Consider the following 15865-nt stretch of genomic DNA (forward strand, 5'->3'; position numbering starts at 1 on the left):
GGCCATGCTGCGAGGGGGAAGGCAGTCCTGGGGCCTGCCCGCTGGGGCCACCAGGGGCACGGGGATGCACCTGCCTCTCGGGCCTCTTGCCGATGGTCTTTTTTCTCAGAGTCAGCGTGCCCCGGCAGCAGGTATGCAGGGGATGCTAAGCCAGTGTACCCCCTTGTGCAGGGTGGCCTGCCAGGGGATGCCCCGGCTGTGCTCCGATCGATTGGGCACTCTCGGTCCGTTTAGGCATGGACTGCTTGGCCAGCCTCGGCTATTGTTTCAAGCAAAGAGCTTCCACCCTGCATGGACTGTCCGACTCTAGGGAGGGCCTGCCGCATGGCGGTTAGGTCGTTCACCCTACCCAGCAGAGTGAAGGCTGAGCAACCCTGGCAGCTCGTGGCCCCCAGTGGTATGACCCGAGCGGAAGGGGCCAGGTGGTGCCAGGCCCTCGGATGCTGCCTGGCCGGCAGGTCTGTGGGCCCTGTGTGCCATGCTGTCGCCCCTCTCTGCCAGCACGTTTCCACAGCAGCTCGGAATGACCGTTTCGAGGGGTGCCACTGCTGCCAGGCTCCGGCACCCCTGCGTCTCCCTCAGGCTGCGCCTTGGCCCGCCTCTTCCTCCTGGGGGAGACGGCTGGGCCTGCCGGTGCCCATGAGACCGGCGCAACTCTCCACACCCCTCCAGTGAGCCCTCCCGCCCAGGTGGGTGGGCTCCTTCCCTTGACAGGCTTCCGAGAGACGGAGGGTTGCACAAAGGTTGCCGGTCGGGGAGATGGGCACGCGGCTCCCACCCCGTCATCAGGTGCGGCTACCTGGTTGATCCTGCCATTAGCATATGCTTGTCTCAAAGATTAAGCCATGCACGTGTAAGTAAACACTGCTGATACAGTGAAACTGCGAATGGCTCATTAAATCAGTTATGGTTCCTTTGATCGCTCCATCTGTTACTTGGATAACTGTGGTAATTCCAGAGCTAATACATGCCGACGAGCGTTGACCTCCCAGGATGCCTGCATTTATCAGACCAAGACCAATCCGCTTTGGTGACTCTAGATAACCTCGGGCCGATCGCGCGTCCCTGTGACGGCAACGATACATTCGGATGTCTGCCCTATCAACTTTTGATGGTACTTTCTCTGCCTACCATGGTGACCACGGGTAACGGGGAATCAGGGTTCGATTCCGGAGAGGGAGCCTGAGAAATGGCTACCACATCCAAGGAAGGCAGCAGGCGTGCAAATTACCCACTCCCGACTCGGGGAGGTAGTGACGAAAAATAACAATACAGGACTCTTTCGAGGCCCTGTAATTGGAATGAGTACACTTTAAATCCTTTAACGAGGTTCCATTGGGGGGCAAGTCTGGTGCCAGCAGCCGCGGTAATTCCAGCTCCAATAGCGTATATTAAAGTTGCTGCAGGTAAAAAAATACAGCCAAATCACAATCTGAGGGGTTTTCCTGAGCAAAATGATCATTTTTTAGAAGGTTTTACATGCTCGAGAGATATTCTGTGCCAGATTGCAGTTTCTGCGTGTTCGGAAACGCAATCTTATCTACATGGCGCTGCAAGGAAGATCGCGCGTCCTAATGACGTGTTCGCGCGTCCGAATGACATTATCGCGTTCTCACAGTCGTATGGGATTGTGCAGCCGGATTCCAAACATTGTAGCGAACGTGACCGGGAGAGAAAAGCGAGAAAGCAAACGCAGAACCACGGTAAGTCATTACCGCGCATGCGATAATGCTATTGAGCGCGCGAGGAAGAAAAACTACTACGCTACGCTGTAGATTGCGAAGTAGTCAACAACTTCGCGCTCACCGCGAAGTGCAAAGTTGCCAAAAATTCGCAAACTCCGCGAGCGGAGCGTAGTTCTCCGCCCAGGGTTACTTTGAAGGTTAAACATTGCAAAAGCCAAATTTTTAAGCCCTTTGGTCAAGTGAGGGAAGCTAAAATTTCAATACACGTAACTGTGTGATTGTAGATAAGGCCTTATTTACATCTCGGTGGATGAAATACTCTGTCACAAGCGTGACGGATATCATGTCTGCCATATTACAATCTCCATAGGATATAATGGGATTGTAATACGGCGGACAAAGTATTCTTCTCTGCCAAGATCTAAATCAGGCCTGTAGACAATCACGTAATAGATCTAAAATTCAATTCTGATCAATGCATGTTCCATTACACAGTAAATGCAAGATACTATTAAATGAATACCTAAATATATGAACATTTCAGTACTATGGAAACCACACATATGTAATTATATATGAAAACTGCAATTCATTGTTAATGTAAAAGAAGTATTATCATACAGACATATACAAATGTTGAGGTTGTATAGTAAATGCACTTTCTATATCACTTTAAGTTCGCTGCACTTCATTAGTCACTTTACATCAGATGAACAAAAAAGGCCCTAGTTAAACGTATACGACGTCTGCATAATCTGGCAGGGCACAACAAAAGATGCTGAAATGTTTGTTGAGGAGATTAATAGGAATTCCTTTAATCTTAAATTTACCTCCAGCATTACGGCTGACTCAGCCGAATTTCCTGACGTTAACATTTTCATTAAAAACTACCAAATTGAAACCTGCCTACACAGAAAGGCCACTGCAGGCAATTCAATTCTACATGCTCACAGCTCTCACCCTGCCCACACGATTCGTAGTGTCCCCTATGGGGAGTTCATTCGTATCTGCAGAATATGAAGTGAGAATGACTCCCTGGAAAAATGTCTCCATGAATCTAGGCAACGTTTCATTCATAGGGGATACACTGACTCTATTCTTGACAAGGCCCTACACAAAGCTCGCGCAATTGAGCGTAAAACACTTCTAATGCCCAAAACTCCTGAAATCTTGACAGATGATAACACTGTGCGGCTCATCACCAACTATAGTGCACAGGAACATAAAATCAGGAATATCATCACTTCTGAATGGCCTATAATCCTTACGGATGTCATTCTTGGACCTATACTGCCTAGAAGTCCCAATATTACATTCAGAAGATCACCCAGTATGCGTGACGCATTAGACAGATCTATGCCAGAAGAACCTCCTAAAAAGAGTCTAACCACCAAGACAGGTTTCTTTCGGTGCACTTCGTGCAGAGCTTGTACTTTTGCCAAGAATAGTACCCATTATTTCACAGCTTTTTGCTCCACACCTGTCCCCATTCGTGAACACCTGACATGTAGATCCGAATTTGTTGTGTACAAGCTAAAATGCACATGCAACCTGGAGTACATCGGAAGTACCAAACTTCCGGTACACCAGAGAATATTGCAACACATTCGTGCAATTGTTAATAGCGACAATAACTACCCTGTCGCGCGGCATTTTCGAGCTGTTCATGATAAAAAATTGAGAGATCTTGAATATACAGTATTGTGCTCAGTCCCTCAACCCGGACGGGGAGGTGACAGAATGAAACTTCTTCGGCAGAAAGAATCTCATTTAATTTTGGCCTTAGACACCAAGGCACCTAACGGTTTAAATTTGACCGAAGATTTGAGCAACTTTCTATAACTGTATAGGGTCAGTTTGAGACAACTATTCTTTTGAATATGTACATGAGTTATCTGATGTGGTGTAGACTTTCGCAGAGAGGTTGGCTGGCTGGCTAGCCTACATTTGTACATACTTTGTTTTGGTGTTCTTTCAATCTAATTATATTAGAAATGTATATTTTGAGAAGGTGTACACCTAGTTGCAAAGTTGTAACTCATTACTATGTTATGCACTGTCATGGCTTATTTGTCTTCAGTTGTGACTATGTTTATGAATCCCATTTCCCTCTTAGTTTTTCCCGTCACCACATTTCTCTTTTAAAAAAAAAAATTTTTATGCTTTCTCCCACATGTCTGGCTATATCATTATTTTTATTATTTTCATTAATTTTTACTTTATTATTTTTTAGTTTTCCATGATGATGCTTTGGTCTCAATTTTCTTTGATCATTGGAATGGTATTTAGTACACTTGTTATGATTCTTAGCTGCTTATTCTAGGTTCAGTGGTTTCTTTATACTTATAGGCACTATGTCAATATGAAAATGTAATTTTTTGACACTAGGTCATCATTGTGTCTGTTGTGATTGACAATACCAGTATAACCTTATTTTGGTTTTTTAGGCACTTGCCGTCACTGTTACTTGTAAATACACGATACACCTTTAATAATCATAACATTGTAAATATTATCCATACGCTAAACAGGCAGGCCGTCTTGTTATGCGTAATTTTTGTAACCATTTAAGCCGAAGCATCCATATTGTTGCATTTTGTGTTACTTTGTTTTTATTTTTTGTTTAAATGTTTAGTCCTTCCTCTGTTGTTATGAATTGGAGAAGGCGTGTATCATTAGTGGTATTCTTTGAAGTCCTTTGTTTATGTTGAGTATTTAAACACTTCTTTGTTTTGGGCGCATTGTGTGATCAAGCTCTCTTGTAGAGTGAAACGCGTCATCCCAATTAAAAATTCGTCTACCCTGATATCCATTGTGGATCTATTTCTTTGAGGCTCAACTGTTTGCTGGTTGTGAGGAGTTACGAGGTCTCGACCGTTGGTTCCAGCACTTTGTGGAACCTGGACTGCTTTTTTTCATATATATATATATATATATATATATATATATATATATATATATATATATATATATATATATATATATATATATATCCAAAAAGTCGCCGTGTAGCTTTGGGACGCACACAGAAGCACAAGCAGGCAGCTCTTCTGTGTTGATAAGAGGTCCTTTAATTTCGTTTAGAAAACAGCATATTTCACCAAATTAAACATCCTTGGTCCTACGCGTTTCGAGGCCACTGCCTCTTGATCACGGACCGGAACTAATTAGGGCTGTTGCTTTGCTTAAAGTTCTGCTTTTTACCGCGTTACCTGCCCCCAGGTGGACTGGATTACGTGTGCAGTATGCAGGTACGCTGGGACTTGTGGTTCCATGTTTTTAACCATTTTCACGAAGCAGCAGACCGGCAGTTCTGTTTATTTTGATTGTTTAACCCTCCAGTGGGCTTAAAGCGGAACTTTAAGCAAAGCAACAGCCCTAATTAGTTCCGGTCCGTGATCAAGAGGCATTGGCCTCGAAACGCGTAGGACCAAGGATGTTTAATTTGGTGAAATATGCTGGTTTCTAAACGAAATTAAAGGACCTCTTATCAACACAGAAGAGCTGCCTGCTTGTGCTTCTGTGTGCGCCCCAAAGCTACACGGCAACTTTTTGGAAATAAATTACGGCCTGCCAGGGTCGTGGGAGAAGCACCGCCATAAAATTAAATGTGGACTGCAGCAAGACACCAAAGACTTGCAAAGCGGAGAAACCAAGTATTCGACAAGGGACCTGCATTATTCACCAGCAGCCCACTGGAGGGTTAAACAATCAAAATAAACAGAACTGCCGGTCTGCTGCTTCGTGAAAATGGTTAAAAACATGGAACCACAAGTCCCAGCGTACCTGCATACTGCACACGTAATCCAGTCCACCTGGGGGCAGGTAACGCGGTAAAAAGCGGAACTTTAAGCAAAGCAACAGCCCTAATTAGTTCCGGTCCGTGATCAAGAGGCAGTGGCCTCGAAACGCGTAGGACCAAGGATGTTTAATTTGCTGAAATATGCTGGTTTCTAAACGAAATTAAAGGACCTCTTGTCAACACAGAAGAGCTGCCTCCTTGTGCTTCTGTGTGCGCCCCAAAGCTACACGGCAACTTTTTGGAAATATATATATATATATATATATATATATATATATATTGCACCAACTCCTTCATGTGTTCGTTGCGAAAGAACCGAGCCCACACTCCATATGCGTGTGAATTTTTCAATCAATTTTCATCATCGGCAAATCCTTGCCCAACGCGTTTCAGAGCCCAGCTCCTTTGTCACGGGTCAACAAACATTTGTTTCAATAAAGTATATAAAGAAAAAGTAAGTGAAGATATTACCAAAAACTTTGACATAGACATAGGAGTACTACACCACATCAATGGGTAAGTAAACATAGCCGCCATTTTGTAATATGTTTTCCAATATATGCAAATATATACAAATACTGTGTAAACACTAGAGATCTCATGTATTCAAGTTATTGAAACAATTTATCATTATTAAATATTTCATCATTCAAACCTTATTTTGTGAATGATATGAAAACAATCATTTACAAAAGTAAATGAAAGTTCCTTTTCAAATATACATGTTTTTTGTATGTTTTTACAACAATTCTGCCCCAGTGGGCTGGCTGATTGTAGTTCTACGACAGCCATACGAGTACTCTCATTTGAATTTTACAATATGTACATAATATTTACTTTATTTACAATTCTGCCCATGTGGGCTGTGAACTGTGTCTGGCAACACTTGATTCTTTAGCAATTTCCCATTTATTTAAACAGATGATGGTGTCTCCGTCTCCTATAATAAAATACATATATACAAGTGATCAGTATTCATCTAGAACATTTCTATACAAAACAAATTAATTACAGGCTACTTCAATTCATAGAACAGTGCAACTGATTATCCCAAATGGACTGTAAGTTTTTCATCCTTATTTAACACTAAGGGATACTTTGTCTCGTATTTTATAATCATTTTAGATTCGCGGCGCCTAAGTTCTTTTAGACGGTTCCCTTCTCCTTCCCCTTTCAGAATTCTGTCTAGTGCACAATATTTCAAAAGATCTATGTTTTTTTGTGCATTTCTTTGAAATGCCGAGCTATCGGATACTGTTTATCCTCATTCACAATAGCTGGTCTGTGCTCAAGAACACGTTTTTTCACCTGATGTATGGTGCTTCCTATGTAAATTCTTGGGCAGGGACAAATCACGGCGTACACACAGAAATTAGATTTACATGTCAAGTGTTTATCAATTATATATGGTTTTCTGGTGTATGGACAAATCTATTTGTTTCATGTTGTTACTGTATTTGCAAGCTTTGCAAGCCCTACAGGTAAAGAATCCCTTTACCTGTGGTTTTTCACTTTTGTTCCTCAGCTCGCTACTACATACCATGTCTTCTAAAGCCGTGCATTTTCTGTAAGTGATTTTTGGATTTTCACCTACGCACTTTTTAAGGGTACTGTCGGTTTTCAGGACATTCCAAAACTTTTTCAAACTACATTTTTTTAGCATTTAAAATGTATAAAAAGATAAATTACCTCTAAAACATATATATATATATATATATATATATATATATATATATATATATATATATATATATATATATATATATATTTATTTTTTTTTCACTGAAAAAAACCATAGGTTTCACACATGTTATGGTTAGCTGGACATTTCACTCACACAAAACCTTTGAAATTCCCCGTTATAGTCAGTTCAGCTAACTACTATAACTTGCGCGCCCGCAATGCACTGCTGATGACGTCACATACCACATCACTCATGACATGGTAATTGACATCACTGATGACATCTCAAATAACATCACTGATGACATCACTGATGACAACATCCCGTGAATGTTTTTTTCTGAAATTTAAATATGTTTTATATATGTATATCTTAAGGTCGATGGAAGAATAAATTGGTATACAAGTGTCTAAATGGATGTTTTTTTGTAAAATTAATTGTATAACTGACTGAATAATTGTATCTTAGTGAATACATGGGTTAGTGAGTAATGTTTAAATATGTAAATATCTGTATCAGTCTCACTAATTTTTTGAATAAGTGGCTGCATGGGTTGGTGAGTAGCTACATGAGTGTCTATATAGGTTATTAGTTTTTTTTTAGTATCAGTATAAGTGTCTGAGTGTCTCACTGTTTGTATGTGTTTTGAAGACAGCATATGTGCAGGACTGTATGGGTTGATGAGTGTGTGTATAGGTGTGTTAGTGAGTGAATGGCTGTCTCAATACTGTCTTTATGACTAAGTACATATGTTTTAAACTACTATATGTGAGTATTGGTGTATATAAGTGAGTATATATGAGAGTGAGAGATTGGAAGAGTTCCTGTATAATTAAGTATGTGTTTCTATAAGTGATTCTTTAAGAGAGTAAGTATATGTACATTTCTGTACAAATAAGTGTAGTGGTGTGTGTATAGCTATATATGCAAGCAAATGGATGTTTGAAAGTTTATTTGCATGTGTAAGTATGTGTATGAGGAACTCTATGTATGAGTGTAGGTGTGTAACAGGATGTATAGGTGTATGAGTACATAAGATGAGTCAGTACATGTATGAGTGACTATATAGAACTGTTGTTGAATGAGTGGATGTGTATGTAGATTTTGGAATAACTGAATAGGCTGTTCTAACTAGTATTGATATCTCCATTGTTTTGAAAATTGTAGTTTCTATTTTTCAATGTGGGTATCAAAGGTTGTATTAGGGTAAGAGGAGGTGTGCCACTTTCACAAGGATGACTTCATCAGTGATGTCATCAGTGATGTCATTTGAGATGTCATCAGTGATGTCATGAGTGATGTCACTGACCATGTCATGAGTGATGTGGTATGTGACATCATCAACAGTACATTGCAGGCGCACGAGTTATAGTTAGCTTAACTAACTATAACGGGGGAATTTCAAAGGTTTTGTATGAGTGAAATGTCCAGATGACTATAACATGTGAGAAACCGATGGTTTTTTCTGTGAATTTCTAAGGTTTTTTAAATGCTAATTCCTAACTATAACATGGCTGAAACCTATGGTTTTTTCAGTGAATTTCTAAGGTTTTTTAAATGCTAATTCCTAACTATAACATGGCTGAAACCTATGGTTTTTTCAGTGAATTTGAAAGGTTTTGTAAATGATAATTTTAAAATGTATTAATTACTATATTTCTTTCTTTTTATAGTAATTTCCTACATTTTTATTATAAATACATATATTTATTTTATTTTTGAATTTACATTTCATATTTTTAATGTAAAATAATAACATAAGTAAATTCAAAAAGAATGCACTGCTAGTGAAACTGCCTGGGTGAATTTGTAAGTGTTTGTTAGGGGCAGATTTAAAACCCCCTTGTGCCTCTTTTACACCGCCATTGCATCACTTTTCTGATGCAAAAGTGGTTTAAAAGATGCGCCATGGTGTGTGGTATTTAGAATGTGACGTATTTGGGAGGTGCGTCACATTGTAAATCCCTGTACCAGAAGGAGACATTCCTACAGGAACACCTCCTAAAAGTGGCTGAGTGAAATCTACAAGATTTCACTTTGTCACTTTTGGGCTCATGCTGTGTCAAAACCCTGCACTAGCTTGAAGCAGGTGTAAGGATTGACACAGCATTCTGATCATAGGTCCCCCAGAGCATTTCTGAAGATGCGTTGCACTTGCAACATAACTCAAACATCGCACCACCTTTACAGCACAGATACATCACATATCTGTGCCGTTTTTGGCCCATGGTGCACCGCATTGTAAATACTTAACAACAAGGGGTGGTGATGGACAGAGTTTCTGAATTAAGCAGAATACTCTCACCCAGTCAAGAGATCAGGGCTAGATCCAACACCGTTTTTTAGCTCACTGCACCATCCCAGTTCAGATCCTGGCTATATGCAAATTAGTCTGTTCCTGTCCGCATTGTAAATACGGCACATCCATGGTGGTGGTGTCACAGTACACAATAACTGGCATATTCCTGGGGATATGCCAGTTATTGTATATGTGCCCATTAGTGTTTTAATGTAGTGAATGGATTACTACATACCAATGAATGAGTCACTGCGCGCCATATTATAGCCCCTTCACATCCCTTTCTTCTCTGCCCCAGAGACACAATCCTGGCTCCTATCCGAACACCCCCGACCCTCCAACCACAGACTGTGTCATCTTAGATATATTGTTCATCCCCCTTCCCTTTCTCCTTATCCCACTCAGCTCTTTCTCCATGTCACCTTCCCAGCCACCATCAAAGACCATCAAACCTAACACCTGGCAGACAGAAAATCAGTGCAGATCGGCACATCCTTCACCTTTCCTGGCTTCTGACTTTTCTACCAATGTTTCCTTGCTCCCTTACTGGAATGCCCCACTGTAATGCCTGCCGCTATTGTATAATTGATCTATAACACACCATTGTAATGGTGCATGCCAGAGACATGTTTCCTTTATAATGAAATATTGTTACTGTGAAAGACACATTGGTTGTATGTTGTAGACCCTCTACACCTTCTCCCCCTTGACCCTTCCATACCGCCTGTCCCTCTTCTTCTCTTTTTATCTCCACATTCCCCAATAATTTGATCTCCTTCCCCTATCACCCCACACCCCCACCCCACCCTTCCCAACAGCTGTACATTTACTGCCTTACTATGTCCTTTTCTAAATGTCTGTACAATGTTCAGCTTCATCTGCACAGTTATGTTACCACCCTGTTATTCAATAAAAAAATATTTAACGGCACAAAACAATATTGGCACAGTAGTCTCCAGGGCATTATTAAACCCTTGGAGGGGGCCATGTGCGCCCCCTCCATGTTTTTTTTATAAACTCTGCATGCCGCTGAGACCTCGCCCACCTGGGAGCTGCAATTATAACAGGCGCAACATACTGTGCTTATATTTTTTTAATTTACAGATATATTCACAAATCTTTTGAAATTTCACTTCATTTAAAGGAAAGATAATTTTTTGCCCTGGAGGGATCCCTGTGGGGTACCCTGATCAAGGCTAGTGCGTTACAGTGTTTGTAACCTTCACCCGTTTCCCTTATTTTTGCACAGGTTATCCCAAAATGGCTGCCAACACTTCCTGGTTGAAGTGTTGGCAGCCAATCAGAGCTCGTCATTATTCGCAATGACTTCACAGCTGTAGATATACAAATTTGGATTTCCATTATTATCTTGAAAAGTACTGGACAGATTTTTCACCAAATAACAAAAAGCGAGCTCTCACTTTCTGCCACATTTTTTGTAATTTCATCCAGCGGTTTGGGCTGTTGGCATGTCTAAAATCTCTAAGGGAATGAACATGGAAAGCACACTTTTTTTGACCCCCCTTTTTTTAGCCCCTGCTTGATGGATCTTCCTAAAACTTTCCTGTATCAGAAGACCCAAATTGACACTTTTATGGAAATTTTCATGAAGATTCGTCAAACGGTACGAAAGATATAGCCAAGTCAAAAAACACTTTTTCATTAGAAACTAGGTCCTAACTGTAACTGCCTACTAGTGACCACCAATCGGTAATATATATATATATATATATATATATATATATATATATATATATTCAATGAAAAAACCATTGGTTTTAGGCCATATATAGTTAGGGATTTGCATTTACAAAACCTTATTTTACTCGCATAAAACCATTGAAATTCCATATATAGTTATAAGCGCTAACTATATATCGCGCACCCGCAATCCACTGCTGATGATGTCACATATTACATCATTCATGACATGGTTAGTGACATCACTGATGACATCACTGATGACATCTCAAATGACATCACTGATGACATCACTGATTACAACATCCAGTGACTGTATGTTTCTGTAAAGTTAAAATATGTTTTACATATTGAAGAATGAGTGGATATATAAGTGTCTGGATGAAGGATTTACTAGGTGCATGACTGACTGACTGATTGAGTGAGTGATTAAATGTGTCTCACTGAGTGCATGGGTTAATGACTAAACAGTCTTAATTTGTGCATCATTATGTCTGTTGTTCTGTAAACTGTTCCATGTGTTGATAAGTAGCTATATGAGTAACTATATGGGTTATTGATTGGTTGCCCAAGTATTTGTATGGGATACTGAGTGTGTGTGTGGGTAGCTGGGAGGTGTGTGACTCTGTGCATAGATGTGTGAGCAGTTGATTCACTAGATGTATGGTTTCAAAAGTGCATGTGTAAACAGCTGTATGGGCGGTTGACTGTGTGCATGAGTGTATTGGTGAGTGAATGGATATCTCAATGCTACATGTCAAAGTAAGTACATATGTAAAACACAGTACATGTGAGAGTTGACATATATAAATAACTGTGCATAAGAGCCAGTGAATGTGTGAGTGGCTGTATGGATCATTGTGAACTTGTATCAGGGATTGTATAAGAGAGTAAATATGTGTTAGTATATGTTTGAATAAGTAAAGTTTGTATAACTGTATATTTGAGGAAATGGAGGTGTGATTGATTCTTTGCATGACTGACTAGGTGTGTGAGTAACTCCATGGATGAGTGACAGTCTGTGAGTGTCTGTTTACACTGATTGTATCTAAGGTTATATTAGAGTCTGAAGAGGTTCATTGTATTATCACATGAATGATATCATCAGTGATGTTATCAGTCATGTCAAATGAGATGTTTTCAGTGATGTCATCAGTGATGTCATTTGAGATGTCATCAGTGATGTCATCAGTGATGTCACTAACCATGTCATGAATGATGTAATATGTGACATCATCAGCAGTGGATTGCGGGTGCGCGATATATAGTTAGCGCTTATAACTATATATGGAATTTCAATGGTTTTATGCGAGTAAAATAAGGTTTTGTAAATGCAAATCCCTAACTATATATGGCCTAAAACCAATGGTTTTTTCATTGAATTTTCAAGGTTTTGTAAATGCAAATTCCTAACTATATATCCACTATAACCTATGGTTTTTTCTGTGAATTTCATTGGTTTTTTAATAGCAAATATGAAAAGCTTAAAAATGTCAAGTACGTGATAAATAAAAACATTTTCGTATTTATGCACGCTGATGTGCTTTGAACGCTGCACCCCCCCGCCCCCCCTCCCCTCTTTTGTCTTAGTAGTACTCTCTCTTTGCAGATACTGAAGGGTAGTTAACGCAGGCCTTTACCCCCGTTGTAATCCGTCGTGGCTGCTTGTCTCTCCATTTGATTGATTGTTGTCCAAGCATTTACTGTTTTAGAATTGGTTCTCTTTGGATCATTCTCTATTTACAAACAAGCACAAAGTCGCAATACTCTGTTTAGTCTTTGCAGATAGTGAAAAATCGTGTAAAAAAAATAAAAGTAATCGAGCAAAATCAGTAGGCCACTAATTGGATCTCTTTTTGACCTCGCTAAAATAGAAATATTAGGAACAACCCTTCATGAGAAATACGAAAATAGTGAGATGAACTGAGCTCCACACCATGAGGGCTGCAAGACAGCTCGGCTCCATCACCCATCCCGCACAAAATAACGACAAACCCTATGCAAATATTAAAAATATAGACAACACACCAGCAAAGAAACAGGGTAAAACATTTTATTAAAAAACTATTTACATAACGTTGGTTTATAAGATGATGTCAGTAGTGGACCGATGTGTGAATAGATCGAAAGCAGCACAAGGCTCCAAGATCCGGATGGCAAGCTCCTGGATGTTGGGTGCCATAGTTTAGAGTTCTGAATTTGAGCCTTTTTCAATGTCTGTGCTTTGTTGAATCAAATTTGCGGCTTGACACAAAGCTGACTCAAGCGTTGCTACTGATGCTATGCAGACCAAAACTGGTTTTCAGTTTGTACATTTTTCTAGATTTTTAATCCAAGTTTGGTTGACTTTGTAGAACGATGGCTTCAAATTTTCAACATACGGTGTGGTGGCGCTGACTGGGAGGGGGCGCTTCGCTCCTGCCCCCTCCCCAAGTAAGATTTTCATACGTGAAAGTACGTTAATGGTTTTGGTCCCTGAGATGCTTCGATGTCACTGCCATTCTCAAATAGCATAAGTTCTGGATGTTGGGTGCCATAGTTAAGAGTTCTGAGCAGCGCTTGTAACACTGTCTGAAGCTTATTTCCACCTACTGCAGCTTCACTATTCTCAAAGTAAGTGAGTGTCGTTTGTGGACCTGACTGCATTAGAAAACAATGTGATATGTTACCTTCCTAAACAGCTTGACGGAGGCCCCTGAGGGGCGGTGTGATGGCCATGGACTCGGAGAAGACGCTTGGCTCCGACACCCTCCCCAAGTCTTATAGCACTGGTGTAGCCTGAGATCGCCCCCGACATAGGCGGCCGGCTCCCGGGATCCGGCGGAACTTTTTGCCTTTTGATGACTCTTCAATTCTGAACCTTGTCCCATCTAGCTGAGTTGCGCCCACTCTTGCGGCTACAGCGTCTTGCCCACCATCCAGCTGAATTGCGCCCACTCTTGCGGTGCAGCGATAGGCGGCTGCCACAGGACTCTCAAAATGGCGGCCGGCTCTTCGGTTTTGGGCCTGGTCCACTAAAATGGCCCTGGGACACCTTTGAACTCGGACGCTTCCCTGATAGGGCTTGGGTCCCATTCTCGAAAAGCGTCCCCTCAGCCGTGAAGATTCTACAAAAGTCTTGGGGGCCTCCGACTCCCGCAGGCTTCTGGTGGGGAGCGGCTGCCATGATTGCTCGTGGAATTGCCACGACGGAGCTACGAGATGGTAGTGGTCTCATGCTGACGCCAGCTTTAGTCTGAAACATCCAGAAACACTGTAGACTACCAATTCGATCAGTTCCGGTAGCGCCCCAACATGACCCGGAAGAGAAGAACTTGCCCTCCCCTCTTTGACTGATGGTTCTTGTTGCCTGTCCCCTCTGTTGTCATTTAACAGAACTTTTTGGACTGCTGAAAGGAGTTGTGTTCCGAACGCTGGTTGGTGGAGACATTTTGACTATATTCTTGACCTACGTTGTCGCGTAATGCGTTATATGACACGCCGCGTTACCGCACCCGGAAGTGATCCGAGGCGCGGCGCGCAGCGCGTAACGTAAGCATAACAGGACATGTGACTTGTTAATAAAACTTTTCATTGATTCATTTTACTTTTGTTAATTTAATGATGAAAAGCTTGGTCATATGACCTAAAAATTACGCTTTTTATTGTTTTCGAACAATATTTTTTTTTCAAACATATGTTATAATATTCCAGGCTAATGTACTTTCCCGGAAAATTTACAACTGTCTTCTAAGTAAAATATATTCCTTTTTCGAGAAAAAGGGCGTTTCTTCCTTCCATGACGGAGCCGTTGAGTAAAAGAGATTCGGCCTGCTATCTTAGTCGCCGATACGCCTGATTATCAGATTCTTATCGATCACTTTATATTGCAGACATGAAAAACACAACTGCTATTAAGCATTTATCTTTACTGCGTTCCTACATATTATACCTTTTATCCGTCATGTAATTGGACTGCTTTATTTCACTTGCCTTTACTGATTCGAAAACAGTGACTAAAAGTAAAAACTTTACCAATGTAAATACTACTACCGTGTTTTGTTTTAAAAACCTTTATTGTGAAAATGTCAGTATACAAATACGGGCCTATAACCACGTGGGCCGGCCACGGAGCAAACTGAAATCGTATATGATGAGGAGACATTTACACTGTAGAAGAACGTAACGAGCGGGCCATTAGGTTGCAAGAACAAAGGTGTCTAACAGTTGCGGAATCGGTGGACGTACATTTTGTAATTAAAATACGACACGGCCACTTACAATAACATTTTCTAGATATACATTTGCGGGCAAGGAGTTACGAGTCCCATTTATACCGGCGCCATTTTGGGCGAGGCCGGGCAGGTCCAAGATATAGTCAAAATGTCTCCACCAACCATCGGCCAGACCAGAACCCCTTTCGTCCCTTTATGCTACAAGATGGTGTCTTCCATTCAGAAAATATTGTTGGCAGCATTTTGAAAGGAAACAGAAACAGCCATTCTCCTAGTGAGTTTCACATTGTTACATTTAGGAAGAATGTTGAAGAGTAGTATGTGGAAAATCTGAAGCCATTTTTCTACAAACTCTCAATCAGACTTGGATGGAAAAAAAAAACCTGAAGAATGTACAAACTGAAAACCAATTTTTGTCTGTATAGCATCAACAGTAACGCTTGAGTCAGCTTTGTGTCAAGCCGCCATTTTCATTCAATC

General features: G+C 40.9%; 1 pseudogene; it reads left to right on the top strand.

Annotated features, from left to right (window-relative positions):
- Positions 1-796: 796 nt before the first annotated feature.
- On the top strand, positions 797-1464 carry LOC147724341 (18S ribosomal RNA; annotated as a pseudogene; the record flags this gene model as incomplete).
- Between the last annotated feature and the right edge of the window lie 14401 nt (positions 1465-15865).

The sequence above is a fragment of the Lissotriton vulgaris genome, chromosome 4_1 (assembly GCF_964263255.1).
Source record: "Lissotriton vulgaris chromosome 4_1, aLisVul1.2, whole genome shotgun sequence".
Lineage (NCBI taxonomy): Eukaryota > Metazoa > Chordata > Amphibia > Caudata > Salamandridae > Lissotriton > Lissotriton vulgaris.